The sequence below is a fragment of the Cervus canadensis genome, chromosome 33 (assembly GCF_019320065.1).
Source record: "Cervus canadensis isolate Bull #8, Minnesota chromosome 33, ASM1932006v1, whole genome shotgun sequence".
Lineage (NCBI taxonomy): Eukaryota > Metazoa > Chordata > Mammalia > Artiodactyla > Cervidae > Cervus > Cervus canadensis.
In genome coordinates, this window is record NC_057418.1 from 16661878 (window position 1) to 16680726 (window position 18849).

The window sequence follows — 18849 nt, forward strand, 5'->3', positions numbered from 1 at the left end:
AGCTAGGCTCACCAGGCTGATGTAAGATAACCATTAAAATCATGTGCTTTGCCACAGAGGCCCAAGAGAAATGTAATTTCGTTATTCAATAACTGGTTTGTTATTGCTTTTGCTGGGATGGTGTGGTGGAAACATGTCATGTTACATAGTGATTGTAGGTCACGCTGAATCGAAATCTTTTAGACAGTTTGTCTTTATAAATTAGTGCCATGTAAAAGTTGTGAAGATGGTGGATACCCCTTGGGGTTGAGAAACTAAAATGTTCAAGCTGATAAGCCCTATTGCAGCTGGATAGAGACACAGTCGAGATGTGGACAGCATCACTGTTGGAGTTGAGTTGAATTCAGCCCAGCAAACAGTTATTGGGCACTTTCTCTGTGCCAGTCTCTTTATCGAGCTCTGGTTATACAATTGAGAATAAGACAGGATCTTGCTGACAAGGACCCTAAAGACCAGAGTAGAAGGCTGGCAAATCCACTAGAAAATCCAGTAGAAGGAGTTGAGTGCAATGACAGATCTATCCCCACAGTTGAGCCTCTGTCCCAATATGACTGAAGTTCCTGCAGCTCTGGGATTTTTTTCTTTTTTTTTTTTTTAGCTCTGGGATTCTGAATGAAGTAGGTTATCATTGCTGGAAGAATGATGAGGGTTTGAGTTTAATCATCTACTTGTCTTTGTAGGCAGCCTGTTGAGCTTATTCGGTCAGTGTTTTATTCCATACGTGATTTAAAAATATGTTCATTAGAAAGACATGCTTTTTAGAGTTTTTTTTAATTAACCACATTTCAAATTATCTAGTAACCATGTAAAAATAAGTCCAGTCTGTTATTACCCCTAGATAGCCACAGGCATTTTAAAAGTGACTAATTAATGGCTAATAACATGACAACACCATAGTGAAACAACTTTCTGATCATTGTTTTTACAGTTCAGGTCAATCTTTTCTAACACGTTATAGCTGTGTAACTCAACATGAGTAAATCCACTGTTGGGACTGAAATCTACTGAGGTGCTTTTTGAACCTAATGCCAAAATAGATCCAGTTTCTTCAATTCCATAAGCTATCCACCCACTGAGGGAAACAGTGTTAAATTTGACACAAATTTTTCTTAGTTTCCACACTTTATTTCTCTTTCAAGAGCCTCAAAATTACTTTTTCTATGAGAAAATGTTGAGTGTGATCTTCATCATTGTACTCCTTGAATTTGGCACAGGCTTCTGTCATGATAAGTTTTAGGGAGTAGGTATCGATTAAATAATGAACCTTAATGTAAGAGGAGGATTTGTCATCCAATGGAGGGATAGATGACCCAGCAGAAGAATCAACCTGTTCAAGGTGGACACTGGCTGGGGAGAGGGATCGAGAGACAGACTGGGTCAGATCACATAGGCCCATATGTCATGTAAGAGCTTTGAGTTTATCCTATAAAGGACTTTAATCATGTGAATGATATTATCAGATTCATCTGTGTTTGGAAAAGCCAACTTTGACTCAAGATAGAGAATAGGTTGGATGAGCGGGGCACTGGCCTTTGGGTGACATGGAGGAGATTGTTGTAATATTCAAGATGAGAAATTAAAGAAGCCTTGAGTCAAGCAGTGACAGTGAGGAACGGAAAAGAGGGAAAGAGCTAAGAGGTGTTTAGTAGGTGGAATCTGGCCCGGAACCCAGAAATGGCAGTGAGAGGGACGGAGGAGGTTGGGATGACTCCCGCATTTCTAGTTAATGACTAAGATAGGAAGATAAACAGAAGAGTAGGCTTGGTTTCAAGGATAATGAGGACCTCATAAAGGGTTTGGCATATAGTCAGTACTCATAAAACATTTTTGAAGGAATACTAATAACAGCTAACATTTATTGAGTGCATATTATGTTCTAGGCACTATTCTAGGCTCATTATGTGAATCAAGTCTTTCACTCCTTATTGCAATCCTCTGAGATAGGTACTGTTGTTAACTATGTTTGACTGGTGCAAAAAGTGCAGTGTTAGTAATTGTCAGAGCCAGGAATTGATCCTGAGCATCTTTGACTCCAGAACTTGCTTGTATTCTTTTATCATTTTTTATGTTTAGAATGTTTACTGACATAACTAAATATTAACAGTCTGTTACTGAGTTTTATAACTCAGTATGAATAGCATGCTCTTAACTCTAAAAAATGTTCATATGTACATGTATATTTATGAAGCAGTTTAGAAAGCTATGCATCAGAAAGCAGAGCTTGCTTGTATCCTTTTTGTTTGTTTGGGTTTTGTTTTGTTTTCTTTTCCTTGCTTGTGTTCTTGCCACTCTGCTCTGATAGGCTGTCTTTGTGAATGAATGAGTGATGTTTTAGACACTGTGGTAAACTCAAATTGGAGTCATTCTCCTGATTCTGACAATCCTCTCGCAGCCAGGAATAGCCCAGTACATGAGATGGCTCCCAGGGGTTCCACTGTGCTGTGGCACCTCTGCCCCTCCTGTTACCCCAAGAAGTACCTGGTTGGTCTAAGAATAAGCTTAGCTTAATCAGAGCATTTCTCCTGAGAATTTAAAATATTTTAATGGAGATTTAACATGTCTGAAGGTTCCCAGAGCTTCCACAGCTGTGTCCTCAGAGGCACCTCAGTTATTGCCCTTCCCAAAGCCTTAGATGTACAATATTGTGTTTCCTGCTTGTGCATGCATGCTAAGTCACTTTGGTCGTGTCCGACTCTTTGCAGCCCCAGGGACCATAGCCCACCAGGCTCCTCTGTCCACAGAATTCTCCACGCAATACTGAAGGGAGTTTCCATTTCCTCCTCCAGGGGATCTTCCTGACCCAGGGATCAAACTCGCATCTCCTATGGCTCCTGTATTGGCAGACAGATTCTTTACCACTGAGCCACCTGGGAAGCTGCTTGTGTTTCTTAGATGCTCAATGTTTTGTAGCTAAGATGTGTAGTATGCCTCCCATGGGGAAGCAGAAAGGCTGGCCAGGGGATATACATCATCTACTGAGCAGGGTCTGATCGTAGAAGATTTACTAACAGATGCACGCAGGTCCATAACAGCTCCAGATCTTACAGTCTTGGTTTATCATCTGTTTACTGAGGCCTGTTTTGCTTTGGTTTTATCCGAAACCAGGTAATTACCAATCCCTCCTGCTTCTAACTTTTCAGAATCTTGGTAAGTTGAAGCTGGCGCCAGTGTTTCCCGTTTTCTTGATTTAAGCTAGGCAAAATGATTCAAGTTTCCTGGGTTTGGGCTGTCATTTTTATTTACAGGTCCATTCGTTTGGTCCTGATAAATATATTTTTCATTATCAAACCCCGAAATCTGACCCCACCTCTTCACTATTCTCATCGGCTCATGATTCACTCTCTTTTGACTTGGAACAATTCTCTGATTTTTGTCCAGCAAGCAAGGTCTAAATCCCTTTTTCCTCAAGAGCCTCTCCTTTGGACCATGTAAGGTTTATAGACATTGAATTAATGTTGTTCCTAAATGAATGGCAACCCACTCCAGTACCCTTGCCTGGAAAATCCCGTGGACTGAGGAGCCTGGTAGGCTACAGTCCATGGGGTCGCAAAGAGTCGGACACGACTGAGCGACTTTACTTACTTACTTACTTAAATGAATCAGCAAACTCACTTAAGTTTGAAGTTATAAAATGCTCAAGTATTTTAACACTTGAAGCTTTGAAATGTTTTCTCCATGCATGAACAAAATGTTTCATTCAGCATTGCTTTAGATTTACCAGGAAATCTCGATATTTATAGTTTTCTATTATATGAAACTTTGACATAAAGCCTTCTGAGATAATCCAGTCCATGTGTTTACCCCTTGGTCTAAATTCCTATATGCCTGCCTGTTACTCATTCAGTGTTCAGAGAATAAGAAAGGGAAGGGTTTTGGTTAATATTTCATGTGGGTTTGTCTGGCCTTCTCATTTCCACTGTGGTTTTCCTGAGTGCAGAGAATTGCCAGAGTTAACTGCTCTTGTAGGTCTCAGCCTCCTCTGAGTTCTAACTATTCTGTGACTTTTGCTGATCATGAAACCATCTGTCAGAGTAAGTTTGCTGGTCACTCCTTCTGAGTTTCTGGATACCAGACACTATTTGTGTATCTCACTCAAGTTCTTTGTAAAACTCAATAATTTGATTATTTTTAGTAGGAAGAAGTTTTAGGATTAGTAATTTTCATTTATCTTTCTTGAGCTAATTGAATGTTTTCAGTTAGTTTATATACTTTTTTTCTTTCTAGTGGATACAATATCAAGGTAATATAGAAAGTACAAGTTGCTTAGTAAAGTGTTCCCCATTTTGTATACCCAATTGTTTCACTCATTTCTCTATTCAAAGATAAAGGACATTTCATGCTCATTGCATAACTTGTTGGGTAATAATGTAAATTCTGACTTTTTACAGTAGTGGAAATGGCTCAATTGCTATCTTCACATGGAAAAAGAGGGAACAAGGATTGTTCTCACTTTTGTTTCAGAGTTGCATCAATGCATGTCTCATTCCTGGTTTTGCTTTTAATTTCTGTTATGTGCCTGGGTGTACTGATTAGTGACACAAATCTGTTGATTTGAGATAAAGTCAAGCACATTGTGTAAGCGGAATTCTATAATATTAGTGGATATCCCCCTTCTTTTTCCCCTCTTACCCGATTATTACGTGGCTAAACCAACCTACAGTGATGTCAGTTGACAGAATTATACAGTTCTTCATTACTTACAAAGTAATCTCATAGATATTTTCTCTTTTAATTCTCGTAAAACTCTGGCAAAACAGATATAACACGTATTATTGTTTCCTGTATTTAAATTGTGTAGATGAGGAAGGAGACCACGGGAGAGATTAACTGACCACCCAGCATTACCTGAGAAGTAAGGTGCAGAGGCCCCGTGCACTGTGATGTTATTACTTGATTAAAAGAGGCAAGTTTCCTCTTCTGACGTTAGGTCAAGCTTCCTGGGAACAGACTCTGAGATTTGCACATGAGGAACTGATTGGGAGGTGCTCTGAGAGGCCTGGGCCGGGGGAGAGGAGAGCAGGAATGTGCAGATGGAAGAATGAACTGCAGTGCAGGTACAAGGGTGGTCTTCACGGTGGGAAACCTTGGAGGTGGGATGGCCCTTCAGAATTGTAATGCCACCCTGAAGCATGGGGGCTGGTCGTTGTATCCCTGGCATCAACTCATCATTGAATGTGGGCTGTATCCAGGCAGAAGTGTGTAATGTTGGGCCAAACAACTCCCTTTATTTAGTCAAAGGCAGTTCCTGGAGCTGTGACCCTTCTACAGTCAACGTTCCTGGCAGCCGGAGGAGCAAGGGCCTTGGTCCTGAAGGGGATGTGAGTATCCCATCAACCACTGCATTTCTCCAGAAGGCAGCATTCTCCTCCATGAGGGCTTTGTCATGTCCTTCTGAGCCAGACTTGCCCTGCTAAGTGAAGCCCAGAAAGCTGAGGTTTTGTCCAAGACCCTGGAGGATATGGAAGAGCTGATCAGAGATCAAGAAGATAGTAGTCTTAATCCTGGGAAGATTATGAGCAGAAGAGTCAGGTGAGGGTCGGCCAGGATGAGTAGAAAAGGGTGCATCACAGAGAAGGCTAACCAAACACGCAGGCTGTTCAAACAATGGACAGAAGAGCTGGTCTTTCCTGTAATTCAAGACTTTACTGTATTTGAATTAGTATTTACTAATTCAAGTATTGGCCACCTGATGTGAAGAGCTGACTCATTGGAAAAGACCCTGAAGGTGGGAAAGATTGAAGGCAGGAGAAGGGGATGGAAGAGAGTGAGATGGTTGGATGGCATCACGGATTCAATGGACATGAGTTTGAGCAAACTCCTGAGATGGTGAAGGACAAGGGAGTGGTGTGCTGCAGTCCGTGAGATCCCAAAGAGTCAGAACCAGTTAGCGACTGAGCAAGGGCAGCAACAAGGCTTTACCATTGTTAAATGGTAAACAATTTTATTAGGCTCTATTTATTAGGCTGTCTGGAGGGCTATAGTCCATGGGGTCGCAAAGAGTTGGACACGACTGAGTGACTAACACATACATTTATTAGGCAACATTTTCTCTCCCTTCTCTCCCTCCTCCCCTCTCCCTTTTTTAAAAGCCTTTGAAAGGCCCCAAATCAGTCCAGTGAACCTCAATGTGTAGCCTGTAGATTATAAGATCAGAATTGCCTGGGATATTTTAAAACATGCCCCACAAACAAGCAACAAAAAGAAAACAGAAAAGGAAGTCCGGGTTTACATTCAAGATTTACTAGAGTAGGATCTTTAATGGTGGAAACCATGAATTGACATTTTCAACCCATTTTCCACAGATGATTTTCATCTGTGCTATAGTTCAAGTACCATTGCCTGGAACTCTTATGCCCTTGATGGTGACCAAGCCTATTGGGATTTTTCAGATTAGCAAAAAGTCACAGGAACTGTGGAGCAGAGGAGCACCTGAACCTTAATCCCAGCAGGATAGAATTAGTGATATTCACTGTTTGTCCTTTATAGCATATTCCTGGCTTGGCCACCAAAGAGCCTTGCCCAAATTCCCTGGCTGGCTTCCAGCTGGGATTGCTTGAGAGAGGAGTTTCTAGCTTGGCCTTTTACTATCTTGATAACTGGGGGAGAGATGCCAAATTCCTGGAATAGTTGTAGATAAAAAGCTTGGGGGTGGAGAGTAAATCAGTGAATTTATAGGAATCAGTAATTTCTAGGAGAATAAGGAGGTTCCAGAAAATCTTATGCCAAATGAAACTTTGAGGTGCTGTCTTAAAGCTTTAAATGACCATCTAATAGAATGAGATAGATAACTATGATAGGAAAATATATTACCTGATTCATTGAAATAGGGAATAATTATTTCCCTGGTGGCTCAGACGGTAAAGAATCCACCTGCAATGTGGGAGACCTGGGTTTGATCCCTGGGTTGGGAAGATCCCCTGGAACGGGGAATGGCAACCCACTCCAGTATTCTTGCCTGGAGAATCGCCATGGACAGAGGGGCCTGTCATGCTGTAGTTCATGAGGTCGCAAGGAGTTGGACACAACTGAGTGATTAAGCACAGCACAGCACATTTTTCTTCAAAGGGAAAAGCATGGATTTTGAGTCTGGTCATTGCAGGAAATATTAGTCACCTAAAGAGTAGTCTGATAAACTCCTAGCAAATTTTGATATGTTTTGTTCATCTTTGCAGCACCTAATTGCTCTAGTTCCTATAGCTTCAATGGTCTGGGTTGTCTCTGCCTGGTCCCTTCCCCTTTTCCTGGCTCAGCAAACTCCTGATAAACCATTTAGAAGCATCCAGTTGAGTTCTCTGGAGAAGGCACTGGCAGCCCACTCCAGTACTCTTGCCTGGAAAATCCCATGGACAGAGGAGCCTGGTAGGCTGCAGTCCATGGGGTCGCTAAGAGTCGGACACGACTGAGCGACTTCACTTTCACTTTTCACTTTCATGCATTGGAGAAGGAAATGGCAACCCACTCCAGTGTTCTTGCCTGGAGAATCCCAGGGACGAGGGAGCCTGGTGGGCTGCCGTCTCTGGGGTCGCACAGAGTCGGACACAACTGAAGTGACTTAGTAGCAGCAGCCGCAGTTGAGTTCTCCATCTTCCAGTGAGTTCAGAAAGTACACCCATCTATTCCTCTATTCTTACATTTATTATTATCCTTCTACCAGCCTGTCCTCTTTTTTTTTTTTGGCTGTAACTTGAAGCGTAGTATATGGGATATTAGTTCCCCCAACAGGGATTGAACCTACTTCCCTGAATTGGAAGGGTCGAGTCATAACCACTGGACTACTGGGAAAGTCTCTTGTCTTCTTCATCTTGAAGATAAGGAGTGTCACTTCCTCTTTGTGTACAAGAGACCTAGCTTCATCAGAAATGGTTGAAAGAAATAACCAGTCTGGCAAGCATAGTTATTCAACAGATATTTACTGAGGTTCTGCTATGAGCTCGACCCTCGAGGGCACGTGGCAAACACAGTAAGTACAGCCCTTGACCCCGTGGAGCTTATTGGCCAACAAAGTAGATAAGCAATGAAACAAGTAACAATAGAAAATAATGAATGTCAGGAAAGAGGAAGTATCATGGAACCAGCAACCCAGCTTAGTCTCGGGTCAGAGAAAGTTTCCCATTCTTATGGAATACAGTTTATATAAAAAACAGAACCTGTGAACCTGGCTCTGGTTCTAAGATAAGGGACCTCTTTTTAAATAAAGAAAGATCTTTTGTTCTGTCTAGTTCAGAATTGACCAGTCCTTCACACACATGTGTGTTTGCGAGCACACACACTGGCAAAGATAGAACAAGAAAGTGACTCCAGTTTTTTTTTTTTTCTTTTTTGGCTGCATGGCATGTAGGGTCTTAGTTCCCTAACCAGGGATTGAACCTGCACCCCCTGCATTGGAAGTGTGAAATCTTAACCACTGTACCACCAGGAAAGTCCTCAACTCCTTTATTTAATGAATAAAATAGATAGCAAGGAACTGAGAAGAAAGTTTCTATTCATCTCTTTCAATGTGCCATTGCTAGAAGCTAATGTATACATATTTTAATATGTAATATACAGTGAAGGAACATAAACTTAAAGCTGACAATCATGAGCTTATGTTACAGCTTTTTAAGGGTTAACTTTAAAAATCTGATGATTACAGCCTAGGAGGGTGCTTGACAGATTTGCCTTTGGATCTTGTTTTAGATCAAGGTAGAGGCACCTGTGCTCAGAGGTCAGTATCTGCTCTGACTTCTCGTCTTTCCACTTCGTTTTCTTGGCCCTGCTGTGGGAGGACCTGGCACTGGTGTTGTAGCTCTACCTGGCTTAGCAGCTCCTGCTGAGTCCTTTTATTCCTTTTATGGCCAGTTCTTGCTCTTTGATTATTTCTGTACCTGCCTATTTCTCACTATACATTTTAAAAAACTTAGTTGAGGGCAGTGATTGTGACTTCTTGATTTTTTAATCTTTGAATCTCCTACATCTCTTCTGCTGCAATTTATTTATGTCCAACAAAAGTCCATCTAGTCAAAGCTATGGTTTTTCCAGTAATCATGTATGGATGTGAGAGTTGGACTATAAAGAAAGCTGAGTGCCAAAGAATAGATGCTTTTGAACTGTGGTGGAGTAGACTCTTGTGGGTCCCTTGGAGATCAATCCTAAAGGAAATCAGTCCTGCATATTCATTGGAAGGACTGATGCTGAAGCGGAGACGCCAATACTTTGGCCACCTGGTGGGAAGAACTGACTCATTTGAAAAGACCCTAATGCTGGGAAAGATCGAAGGCGGGAGGAGAAGGGGGTGACAGAGGATGAGTTGGTTGGATGGCATCACCAACTTGATAGACATGAGTGTGAGTAAGCTCTGGGAGTTGGTGATAGGGAAGGCTGGCGTGCTGCAGTCCATGGAGTCGCAAAGAGTCAGACATGACTGAGCGACTGAACTGAACTGATTACATTAAATAAATAAATATAGTATTTGAATTAAGAGTCTTGGGGTTGAGAAAGTAACCAGATTGCTTCTCTACTAAGAATCGATTTCCTGTTTAACCAGACATCACAAAGCAAATATGTGCACATTTAACCTGTGAATGTCTCCTTTACTAAGAATACCATCCATTGGGGAATGCCCTGGTGGTCCAGTCGTTAGGACTTGGGCACTTTCACTGACAAAGCCAGATTCAATATCTGGTCAGGGAACTAAGATCCCACAAGCCTCATGGTGTGACCAAAAAAAAAAAAAAGTCTGTTTGGCTGATTTCGGGGAAGGAAGGGTTAAGTCATCATAGAACGGTGTTTACTAGATGTAGATGGAAGTGTAGAATGCTCCGCTGTGTCTCATTTCTGTCAACTTAAACACAGCTGCACTGTCCACCATCTAGCATCTCAAAACAACTACATCTCAAAACAAAAGTGGAATTAAAGACTACACTGCAAGTAAAAATGTAACTCAGATTTGAAGTGTGATTTTAAATGAATGGACAAGTGATGTCCTGTGATGACCATAAGCCATGTTTTCTCTCATCTTTCTGCCCATGCTTGGCATTTTCCTTAGTATTGCAAATGTACTTTATGTTCTAATTTTTTTCTTGCTTCTACTATAAATATTGTATTGATATACAGGGAGTATATGAACGATGAGGAAATCATTGCATCAGTTCTTATACTTTCTATTTTTCATAGTTCAAGCTTGGTTTATCGCTGAGTGTAGGTGGGTGACAAGTTTAACCATGGTGAATCCAATTGAATACTTTTGTAAATTAGTTCAGCTTTTATATTTTCATTGAGAGTTTTTTCCAATGAGAAATTTCCATGAGATTTCTAAAATATAGTTGACTTAAAAATTATTTATTGATGGCTGTATCAGGTCTCAGTTGCAGCGTGAGGGATCTTTCGTTGCGGCCTGTGAACTCCGGAGTGTGAGGTAGTTGCTCCAGGGCATGTGGGATTTTAGTTCCCAGACCTGGGATCGAACCCATGCCCCCTGCATTACAAGGAAGATTCTTAGTCACTGGACCAGAAGGGAAGTCCCTATGTTTAATTTTTTATTTTATATTGCAGTATAGCCGATGGACAATGTTGTGATAGTTTCAGTGGACAGCAGAGGGACTCAGCCATACATGTACATGAATCCATTCTCCCCCAAGTTCCCCTCCCATCCAGACTGCCACATTATACTGAGCAGAGTTCCCTGCACTATACAGTAAGTCCTTGTTGGTTATCCATTTTAAATAAAGCAGTGTGTACATGTCCATCCCAAACTCCCTAACTATCCTTTTCCTTCTGTCCTTCCTCCTGGCAACCATATGCTAGTTCTCCGGGAGTCTGTTACTGATTTGTAAACAAGTTCATTTGTGTCATTTCTTTTTGGATTCCACATAAAAGGGAATACTATACTGTGAGAGGAGACCTTTTTTCTGTTCCTGCAGGTGAGCTGAAATATTTTTCTCTTTTGAAAATGTAGAACTCTTGAGAGGATGAAGCTTTTTCCTTAAAGAGTCAAAATTATAGTAGTGCCAACCCATCTGAAAAGATTAACAGTTGGTGGAAGAAAATTCCATGTAGTCAGCATTATTTTGTTTTTGTTTAATTAGAAAATTTCTCAAGATATTAACTGCCCTTTGCTGAAGCTGAGTGCATGGAGTTTTTCTCCTTTCTGTTGACATCTAGACCCCTACACCTACCACTGATAGCAACATAAACACACAATAAACATTTTCAATTTTGTTCTTTCCATGTGGTAACTAAGGCATCAATAAACCTTGTGGTTTTTTTCTCTCTATCTGTTAGTCTAAAGTAGTATCTTATTTTTAATTTGTATTTATTTGCTAAAGAGCAGATCTTGTCATTTCATATTTTTATTGAGAATATTTTATTTCCTGTGATTGTCTTTTTATATGTTTCCTTTTATCTTTTATGTCTTTCCTCAATATATTTTGTCATGTTATTTTCTTTCTGGTTAAGATTGTGTATTCACATAACATTGTATGTCTACCTAATGTCTATTATGTTTTGCGCAAATATTTTCTTCTGGTCTCTTGCTTTGATTTTTAATATTTATTATTATTTTTGTTTCACAGAATTTTCAAATTTTGTGTAGTCACATTTGGTTATCTTTTTTCTTTGTGAGTTCCCCTACAACCTCCAATCCAGTTTAAAGTTATCATTATCCCAGAGTACTGATAAATACTCCATTTTATTTTCTATTAATGTTACTATTATTGATGTTTGCATTTTTAACTCTCTCATGTTTCTGAGGTATATTATGGGGTCTGTGATAAGGATTAGAGAGAAATAAATTCTTTTTTTTAATAAATTCTTGCTCGTCATTCTAGTTGCTTAAATTCTTTCCTATTATTTTTCAGTGACTGCTTCTTCATAAACTAACATTTTATATATAACTGGCTTAGTTTTCCGTGTTTCATTCATGTCCATTTATCTACTTTTCATGTTTGCAAAAGTATCACACCTTTGTGTGCTTATTCACTCAGTCGTGTCTGACTCTGACTCCATGAACAGTAGCCCACCAGGCTCCTCTGTCCATGGGGTTCTCCTAGCAAGAATACTGGAGTGGGTTGCCGTTTCCTTCTCCAGGGATCACGCTTTGAATGATTGTCTTATAATAGGCGTTCCTATCTGCCGGGCTTCCTCTGCTTTACCAGTGTTGTGTTCTTTCCAATTTCTAAAATAATTAACCATTTATTATTTGAGTTTTGTTTTAGGATCACTTTGGTTTTCAGATTTATTTTTTAACTCTGTCAGGAGTTTTGGATTTAGTTCAGTCAAAATATTAACTTGAGGAGAGTTCCCGATTTCACTTATAACTGTGTCTAAGTGTCAGTGCTATAGCAGAACCTGTAAAGAAATGTTGGCATGAGAAGGAAATGAGCAGACAAGACGGAGGGTTGGTTCCTAGAGAGCTTCTGGTTAACCCCAAGCCAAACCCTTAAATTCATATCATTGCCCTTTGGATTGGTGGTGTGGATTTCTAGAAAGCCTTCTTTCTTCCTTCCTGCTTTCTCCCCTCCCACCCTCCTCTGCGCCCTCCCTTCCTGCCCCCACTTCCTTCTTCTTTCTGTCTCTTTCTCTCTCATTTTTAATTTCATCAAACTTACATGTAGATAATTAGAATGAACTAGTTCTATAAAAGATTTAATGAAAAGTCTAATGACAAAAATGTCTATTTCACTTCCCCTTCCCAAAGGCAGCTACTTTCGACTATTTTTGCTGTTTCCTTTAGGATGTATATTCATGTCTCTAAATAACACACTTCTATTACTATTTCTTGATTGCTTTCTGTTTTGTTTTAAGCATGGTGTATTGACTTCTCTGTGTGGAAGATGGTGTTTTAGTTCACTTTGACACCTCTTTTCCATAGACACACACCCTTCCTGTCCCCTTCTCCCATTCTCCCAACACAATTGCATTATACGTTGTTAGGTCAGTCTTCTATGATCATATTTTTATGATTATGAAAATGCTAATCACAGCTGAGCCATGATTACCTTCCCATAACTACATATTTCTTTTTGCTTTTCTAGAAGTTATTGGTGTTTTTTAATTGTTGTTGTTAGTTTTATTTACACTTACAACGTACTCAACCCCACATGGTCTAAATCTCCTCTCAAGATATTTTGACTCCTCAGAAATTCTATCAGTTTCACCTTCCTGCAGAAACCACTCTGGCCGCCTGCTCACCTCATCTAGACAGAGGATCCTCTCAGCCAGGTTCCTAGCCGTCATCTTTGTCTCCTTTGCCATCATCCTGGGATGCCTTTGCCTTTCTCCTCTGTTCGAACTTGTTAGGAGTCTTTATTCTGTGTTATTTTTCTGCTTCATTTCTTTCTTTTGTTGGAACATATTCCTCAGCTTCTTCCTGAAAAGGAGAACAGAGGAGATAACTTTTTTGAGACTTTGTCAATCTGAAAATGTCTTTATCTATCTTCACCTTTGATTGATGGTTTGACTAAAGTCTGGGTTAAAAATACGTCTTCCTCAAAAGTTTAAAAGGTGTTGTTCCATTAGTTTTAAGTTGTTTTGACCTTTAAAGCTTTTTAGGCGATCTATTTCTTTCTCTGTGGAATTCCTGGTATTTGGAATTTGAACTTAAACGATTGGACCCCTAAAGTCCCATCTATTCTGTTATTTTTTGCTTCTTTTTCTTTCTTTCTGCTTTATGGAAAAGGGTCTTCCATTCTCCTCCCTATCGACTGCAGGTCAGTGTGCTGGACGTTAGGTGAGTGAAGACATTCACTTAAACATCTTCTCTTTAGGTGGGCATCTGTAACCCAGTCTTGGTTCAGATTCTAGCCTTCTCTCCTGCCACAGTAGGATACACTCACTTCTTTTTAAAAAAATATTTTTATAAATATTTTTATTTCTTTGGTTGTGCTGGGTCTTAATTACAGCATGTGAAATCTTTTAGTTGCAGCATGCAAATTCTTGGTGTGGCATGTGGGATCTAGTTCCTTGACCAAGCCTCCCGCACTGGGAGTGTGCTGTTTTAGCCGCTGAACCACCAGAGGAATCCCTACACTCACTTTTTAAGAAGGCTTCTAACCAAACATATCTGTTATTACCTCACCGCCACTACCTCCTTTTCCGTCCTCAGCTTTCAGTTCTGGTTCCTAAGCCTTTGAGTACCTGTTTATGGTGTAATCATTTCTTGGTCTTCTCCAATTTTTGCTTAGGGTTTGACTTTCTTGAATCTGCTGAGTTAGTTACCATTGGCCCATTTGCTTTACAAATTCTGAAATTTTGTTGCTGCTTTCTTCTGTCTTGTTCTTTACCTTGTGGGTGTATGCCTTCGAAAGTTCCTTTAGTGGAATTTTGGAAGAAAGCAAAAGTAATGTTCAGTTTGCCATTTTACCCAGAATATAGATCTTCTTTAAATGTGTGTGTGTCTGTGAGTCACTCAGTCATATCCGACTCTCTGCCATCCCATGGGCTGCAGAACAACAGGCTTCCCTGTCCCTCACCATCTCCTGGAGTTTGCTGTTTCATGTCCATTGAGTCGGTGATGCTGTCTAACCATCTCATCTTCTGCTGCCCCCTTCTCCTTTTGCCTTCAGTCTTTCCCAGCAGCAAAGTCTTTTAAAATGAGTCACCTCTCCACCCAGGTGGCCAGTGTATCGGAGCTTCAGCTTCAGCATCAGTCCTTCCAGTGAATACTCAGGGTTGATTTCCTTTCGGATTGACTGGTTTGATCTCTCACCATAATTTGAAACCATCAGTTTTTTGGCCCTCAGCCTTCTTTATGGTTCAGCTATCACATCCATACATGACTACTGGAAAAACCACAGCTTTGACTGTATCGACCTTTGTCAGCAAAGTGGTTTCTGCTTTTTAATACACTATCTACGTTTCTCATAGCTTTCCTTCCAAGGAGCAAGCATCTTAATTTCATGCTGTAGTCTTCATCTGCAATGATTTTGGAGCCCCCAAAAATAAAGTCTGTCACTGTTTCCACTTTTTCCCCTTCTATTTGCCATGAAGTAATGGCACCAGATACCATGATCTTAGTTTTTTTAATGTTGAATCTAGGGCATAGCAAGGAGAGATAAGAAAGCCTTCCTGGGACTTCCCTGGTGGTCCAGTGGCTAAGACTCCATGCTCCCAATGCAGAGCGTATGGGTTTGATCCCTGGTTGGGGAACTGGATCCCACATGCTGCCATTAAGAACTTACATGTTGCAACTAAGACTGGCACAACCAAATAAATTAATCAAAAAAAGAGAGAGAGAGAAAGCCTTCCTCACCGATCAATGCAGAGAAATAGAGGAAAACAACAGAATGGGAAAGACTAGAAATCTCTTCCAGAAAATTAGAGATAAAGGGAACCAAGGGAACATTTCAGGCAAAGATGGGTTCGATAAAGGACCGAAATGGTATGGACCTAACAGAAGCAGAAGATATTAAGACGTGGCAAGAATACACAGAAGAACTGTACAAAAAAGATCTTCATGACCCAGATAATCATGATGGTGTGACCACTCACCTAGAGCCAGACATCCTGGAATGTGAAGTCAGGTGGGCTTTAGAAAGCATCACTGCAAACAAAGCTAGTGGAGGTGATGGAATTCCAGTTGAGCTATTTCAAATCCTAAAAGATGATGTTGTGAAAGTGCTAGACGCAATATGCCAGCAAATTTGGAAAACTCAGCAGTGGCCACAGGACTGGAAAAGATCAGTTTTCATTCCAATCCCAAAGAAAGGCAATCCCAAAGAATGCTCAAGCTACTGCACAATTGCTCTCATCTCACACGCTAGTAAAGTAATGCTCAAAATTCTCCAAGCCAGGCTTCAGCAATACGTGAACTGTGAACTTCCAGATGTTCAAGCTGGTTTTAGAAAAGGCAGAGGAACCAGAGATCAAATTGCCAACATCCATTGGATCATCGAAAAAGCAAGAGAGTTCCAGAAAAACATCTATTTCTGCTTTATTGACTATGCCAAAGCCTTTGACTATGTGGATCACAATAAACTGTGGAAAATTCTGAAAGATATGGGCATACCAGACCACCGGACCTGCCTCTTGAGAAACCTGCCTCTTGAGAAACTGTTGCTTCCCAGGTCAGGAAGCAACAGTTAGAACTGGACATGGAACAACAGACTGGTTCCAAATAGGAAAAGGAGTACGTCAAGGCTGTATATTGTCACCCTGCTTATTTAACTTATATGCAGAGTACATCATGAGAAACGCTGGGGTGGGAGAAGCACAAGCTGGGATCAAGATTGCCAGGAGAAATATCAATAACCTCAGATATGCAGATGACACCACCCTTATGGCAGAAAGTGAAGAGGAACTAAAAAGCCTCTTGATGAAAGTGAAAGAGGAGAGTGAAAAAGTTGGCTTAAAGCTCAACATTCAGAAAACTAAGATCATGGCATCTGGTCCCATCACTTCATGGGAAATAGATGGGGGAAACAGTGTCAGACTTTATTTTTTGGGCTCCAAAATCACTGCAGATGGTGATTGCAGCCATGAAATTAAAAGACGCTTTCTCCTTGGAAGGAAAGTTATGACCAACCTAGATAGCATATTAAAAAGCAGAGACATTATTTTGCCAACAAAGGTCCATCTAGTCAAGGCTATGGTCTTTCCAGTAGTCATGTATGGATGTGAGAGTTGGACTGTGAAGAAAGCTGAGCGCCAAAAATTGATGCTTTTGAACTGTGGTGTTGGAGAAGACTCTTGAGAGTCCCTTGGACTGCAAGGAGATCCAACCAGTCCATCCTGAAGGAGATCAGTCCTGGGTGTTCATTGGAAGGACTGATGCTGAAGCTGAAACCCCAATACTTTGGCCACCTCATGCGAAGAGTTGACTCATTGGGAAAAGACCCTGAAGCTGGGAGGGATTGGGGGCAGGAGGAGAAGGGGACTACAGAGGATGAGATGGCTGGATGACATCACCGACTCAATGGACATGAGTTTGAGTAGACTTCGGAAGTTGGTGATGGACAGGGAGGCCTGGCATGCTGCGATTCATGGGGTCGTAAAGAGTTGGACACGACTGAGCGACTGAACTGAACTGAACTTAGGGCATTAATATTCTGTCACCTGAGTTTTAGGAATAATACAGAAACTGATATCAGAATAGTTGTTTGGTTTTATAGGATCGTTTAAAATCACTTGGTCTGTATGGGTTTCTTAAGGAATAGTACTTGAAGTATTTTGAATAAACTACCTCGTGAAATAAACTGATTATGGATGGAAAATATGCAAAGCCGCAACTCCTAATATCATGTTGTGGGTTTCCCAGGTGATGCTAGTGGTAAAGAACCCCGTCTGGCACTGCTGGAGACGGAAGAGACAAGAGTTTGATTCTTGGGTGGGGAAGATTCCCCTGGAGGAGGGCATGGCAACCCCCTCCAGTATTCTTGCCTGGAGAATCCTGTGGATAGAGGAACCTGGCGGGCTACAGTCCATGGGGTTGCAAAGAGTTGGACATGACTGAAGCGACTGAGCATGCGATATCATGATCGTAAAATACTTAAAAATTTACAGAGTGCTTTTATATACATTTTAAACCTCATTTAATTATCAGAAAAAGAAGCCCTTATAGGTAGTGTCATTACCATTGTACCAATGGAGAAACTGACACTCAGACGTATGAAATGTCTCCATCCACTTTATACAGCTAGAGTTAGAAACAGGAAGGCCTCTGACACCTAGGGGAGCATTCATTCTCCCACACCTCATTTGTTTTCAGGACTCGAGGCAGTTAGCTGATGAGCTAGACTCTTCTGTGAATGCTCTTGAAAAGTAAAACAAACTCCTCCCTGACCAACAACAAAACCTTGTGGAGTGGGGTGGGGAATAGGGCTTATCTTTATAGACATTTATGAGGGAGGTGTTTGGAGGATGTTTACTGAATTAAAATTGTTCATCTGTTCCTGAAAGAAAGCCTGGTCACTGACTTTATAAACACTGAATCCTGAAGATACCAGTCCTCATTCTCCCGCTTTGGGATTCTTGAACATGAAAGTAAAACACAAGGACTGTCTCATTCTTTTTCTTAAAATAATTAAGTCTTTATTGAATTTGTTAAAATACTGCTTCTGTTTTATGGTGTTTTTTTTTTTTCTTTTGCCTCGAGGCATGTGGGATCTTATCCTCCCCACCAAGGATTGAACCTGCACCCCTGTGTTGGAAGGTGAAGTCTTAACCACTGAACCGCCAAGGAAGTCCCCTCTCTTTTTAAAAAGAATTTCCTTTCCTTTTCCAGATTGCTCTTCAGTGTTCCTTTTTTAGCTGATATCACCTGCACAAAAATGGTGGTGGTGGAAAGTACAGTGGTCCCCTGGCAGGAATAAACCCCTAGAGAACTCTTGCAGTTTACCAGAAAAATGTCCCATAGTTTGTAATCAGGGTCAGCTCTTCTGGATACTGTTAAGTATTCACAGCCTTCTTGAATAGAAAAGAGTCTGGAAGACTATGTATTAGACTTTAATCATTGGTTATTTTATAGTTGTTATATGTTGTTGTTCATTTGCTAAGTCGTGTCCTACTCTGCAACCCCATAGACTATAGCCCTCCAGGTTTCTCTTTCTGTGAGGTTCTCCAGTCAAGAATACTAGAGTGGGTTGCCGTTTCCTTCTCCAGGGGATCTTCCTGGACCAGGGATTGAACCTGTGTCTTCTGCATTGGCAGGTAGATTCTTTACCACTGAGCTACCAGCGAAGTCCTAGTTATTATATATAGTGGTATTAAATGATGAGACATTTTTACTTTCTATGTAAAACAATTCTGTGTCATTGGATTATTTCTTCTTCATCTTTTCAAAGAGCAAGGGTTGCTTTCATAATCAGAGAAAAGGAGAGAGACTTTTACAAAGAAAATCTTAAATAATCTGCTGACCCATGGGTATTAGAGTTCACT

The 18849-nt window shown here is 40.7% G+C and overlaps 1 protein-coding gene across 3 annotated transcripts in view; it reads left to right on the forward strand.

Moving 5' to 3' along the window:
* STX11 (syntaxin 11) overlaps positions 1–18849 on the forward strand; it is a 48502-nt gene that overhangs the window by 11460 nt on the left and 18193 nt on the right. The gene's annotated exons all lie outside the window — the stretch shown is intronic.